The following is a 3,470-nucleotide window of genomic DNA, read 5'->3' as shown; positions in this document are numbered from 1 at the left end:
GGGAAACTGGCTCTACAACCCCCTTCCTCTGAGGCCTGGGGAAACTGGCTCTACAACCCCTTCCTCTGAGGCCTGGGGAAACTGGCTCTACAACCCCTTCCTCTCAGGCCTGGGGGAAACTGGCTCTACAACCCCTTCCTCTGAGGCCTGGGGGAAACTGGCTCTACAACCCCTTCCTCTGAGGCCTGGGGGAAACTGGCTCTACAACCCCTTCCTCTGAGGCCTGGGGGAAACTGGCTCTACAATAACCCCTTCCTCTGAGACCTGAGGGAAACTGGCTCTACAACAACCCCTTCCTCTGAGGCCTGGGGAAACTGGCTCTACAACAACCCCTTCCTCTGAGGCCTGGGGGAAACTGGCTCTACAATAACCCCTTCCTCTGAGGCCTGAGGGAAACTGGCTCTACAACAACCCCTTCCTCTGAGGCCTGGGGGAAACTGGCTCTACAATAACCCCTTCCTCTGAGACCTGAGGGAAACTGGCTCTACAACCCCTTCCTCTCAGGCCTGGGGGAAACTGGCTCTACAACAACCCCTTCCTCTCAGGCCTGGGGGAAACTGGCTCTACAACAACCCCTTCCTCTGAGGCCTGGGGAAACTGGCTCTACAACAACCCCTTCCTCTGAGGCCTGGGGGAAACTGGCTCTACAATAACCCCTTCCTCTGAGACCTGAGGGAAACTGGCTCTACAACAACCCCTTCCTCTGAGGCCTGGGGGAAACTGGCTCTACAACCCCTTCCTCTGAGGCCTGGGGGAAACTGGCTCTACAACAACCCCTTCCTCTGAGACCTGAGGGAAACTGGCTCTACAATAACCCCTTCCTCTGAGACCTGGGGAAACTGGCTCTACAACCCCCTTCCTCTGAGGCCTGGGGAAACTGGCTCTACAACAACCCCTTCCTCCCAGGCCTGGGGGAAACTGGCTCTACAACAACCCCTTCCTCTGAGGCCTGGGGAAACTGGCTCTACAACAACCCCTTCCTCCCAGGCCTGGGGAAACTGGCTCTACAACAACCCCTTCCTCCCAGGCCTGGGGAAACTGGCTCTACAACAACCCCTTCCTCTGAGGCCTCGGGGAAACTGGCTCTACAACAACCCCTTCCTCTGAGGCCTGGGGGAAACTGGCTCTACAACAACCCCTTCCTCTGAGGCCTGGGGAAACTGGCTCTACAACAACCCCTTCCTTCCTCTGCCCCTCCTCCCCCAGTCTAACCCTCTCTGCCCCTCCTCCCCCAGTATAACCCTCTCTGCCCCTCATCCCCCAGTCTAACCCTCTCTGCCCCTCCTCCCCCAGTATAACCCTCTCTGCCCCTCATCCCCCAGTCTAACCCCCTCTGCCCCTCATCCCCCAGTCTAACCCTCTCTGCCCCTCATCCCCCAGTCTAACCCTCTCTGCCCCTCATCCCCCAGTCTAACCCTCTCGGCCCCTCATCCCCCAGTCTAACCCTCTCTGCCCCTCATCCCCCAGTCTAACCCTCTCTGCGCCTCATCCCCCAGTCTAACCCTCTCTGCCCCTCATCCCCCAGTCTAACCCTCTCTGCCCCTCATCCCCCAGTCTAACCCTCTCTGCCCCTCATCCCCCAGTCTAACCCTCTCTGCCCCTCATCCCCCAGTCTAACCCTCTCTGCCCCTCATCCCCCAGTCTAAACCTCTCTGCCCCTCATCCCCAAGTCTAACCCTCTCTGCCCCTCATCCCCCAGTCTAACCCTCTCTGCCCCTCATCCCCCAGTCTAACCCTCTCTGCCCCTCAACCCCCAGTCTAACCCTCTCTGCCCCTCATCCCCCAGTCTAACCCTCTCTGCCCCTCATCCCCCCAGTCTAACCCTCTCTGCCCCTCATCCCCCAGTCTAACCCTCTATGCCCCTCATCCCCCAGTCTAACCCTCTATGCCCCTCATCCCCCAGTCTAACCCTCTCTGCCCCTCATCCCCCAGTCTAACCCTCTCTGCCCCTCATCCCCCAGTCTAACCCTCTCTGCCCCTCATCCCCCCAGTCTAACCCTCTCTGCCCCTCATCCCCCAGTCTAACCCTCTCTGCCCCTCATCCCCCAGTCTAACCCTCTCTGCCCCTCATCCCCCAGTCTAACCCTCTCTGCCCCTCATCCCCCAGTCTAAACCTCTCTGCCCCTCATCCCCAAGTCTAACCCTCTCTGCCCCTCATCCCCAGTCCTAACCCTCTCTGCCCCTCATCCCCCAGTCTAACCCTCTCTGCCCCTCATCCCCCAGTCTAACCCTCTCTGCCCCTCATCCCCAGTCTAACCCTCTCTGCCCCTCATCCCCCAGTCTAACCCTCTCTGCCCCTCATCCCCCAGTCTAACCCTCTATGCCCCTCATCCCCCAGTCTAACCCTCTATGCCCCTCATCCCCCAGTCTAACCCTCTCTGCCCTCATCCCCCAGTCTAACCCTCTCTGCACGGGACCTAACATGCTTTACCAACTGGACCTGACTGGATTAAACCAGACCTAACTCGACCTAACCGGATTAAACTTGGTCAAACGGACATGGTTGATTGTATTCTCAGACCCTCGTGCCTGTCTTGTCGACAGACCCACAATGCTTTGCAAACCCAGCTCCTGTGGTGTCTTGGAGGACCTCAGGAGACCACTTTCCCAGCCAACAAGATGACACTAAGTGGAAGTGGACTTCTGGATGGACAGAGAGAGAGAATGAAAGAGAGAGAGAAGGTATAGTCTCTCTCTCAGGAGGAGTGATGATGGATGGACAGAGAGAGAGAATGAAAGAGAGAGAGAAGGTATAGTCTCTCTCTCTCAGGAGGAGTGATGATGGATGGACAGAGAGAGAGAATAAAAGAGAGAGAGAAGGTATAGTCTATCTCTCTCAGGAGGAGTGATGAGCTGTGATGTCTTCTCTGCACTGACAGACAGATGGATGTGAATGTGTGCATAGATACACACACAGGCTACTGTAGGTATTTATTAGACTGATATACAGTATATGAACAACTATATACTAATAAATGATGGTGTTTGTTGCATTTTAACACTGCACGTGTTTTACTGCTCTTTTCTCTGAAGAAGAATGAGTGGATCAGGATGTTTCTGTCTGGTTTATCTGTGTGTGGTGGGGGGGTGGTGGGGTGTGTGTGGGGGGGTGGGGTGTGTGTGTGGTGGGGAGTGCGGGGGTGGGGGTGTGTGTGTGTGTGGTGGGGGGGGGTGGGGGGGATGTGGGTGTGTGTGTGGTGGGGGGGTGGTGGGTGGTGTGGTGTGTGTGTGGTGGGGGGTGGGTGTGGTGTGTGGTGGGGGGGGTGGTGGTGGTGTGTGTGGGGGGTGGGGGGGGTGTGGTGGGGTGTGTGTGGTGGGGGGTGGGGGGTGGGGTGGTGTGTGTGGGGTGTGTGTGTGTGGGGGGGTGGTGTGGTGTGTGTGGGTGGGGGTGTGTGGGGGGTGTGTGGGGGTGGGGGGTGGGTGTGTGTGTGTGGTGTGTGTGTGTGGGGGGTGGTGTGGTGTGTGTGTGG

General features: G+C 57.8%; 2 long non-coding RNA genes across 2 annotated transcripts; one reads left to right on the top strand and one right to left on the bottom strand.

The window, feature by feature from the left end:
- Positions 1 to 1,485: 1,485 nt before the first annotated feature.
- Positions 1,486 to 2,571, bottom strand: LOC127919119 (uncharacterized). The gene is made up of 3 exons (XR_008101988.1): positions 2,413 to 2,571; positions 1,649 to 1,833; positions 1,486 to 1,590 (listed from the first exon to the last, which is right to left on the bottom strand). It is a non-coding gene; the product is annotated as an uncharacterized LOC127919119 (long non-coding RNA).
- A 117-nt stretch (positions 2,572 to 2,688) lies between these two features.
- LOC127919120 (uncharacterized) lies at positions 2,689 to 2,999 on the top strand. The gene is made up of 2 exons (XR_008101989.1): positions 2,689 to 2,750; positions 2,821 to 2,999. It is a non-coding gene; the product is annotated as an uncharacterized LOC127919120 (long non-coding RNA).
- Positions 3,000 to 3,470: the final 471 nt, after the last annotated feature.

The sequence above is a fragment of the Oncorhynchus keta genome, unplaced genomic scaffold (genome assembly GCF_023373465.1).
Source record: "Oncorhynchus keta strain PuntledgeMale-10-30-2019 unplaced genomic scaffold, Oket_V2 Un_contig_15817_pilon_pilon, whole genome shotgun sequence".
NCBI classification, from domain to species: Eukaryota; Metazoa; Chordata; class Actinopteri; order Salmoniformes; family Salmonidae; genus Oncorhynchus; species Oncorhynchus keta.
This window is presented reverse-complemented; position numbering and strand designations above follow the sequence as displayed.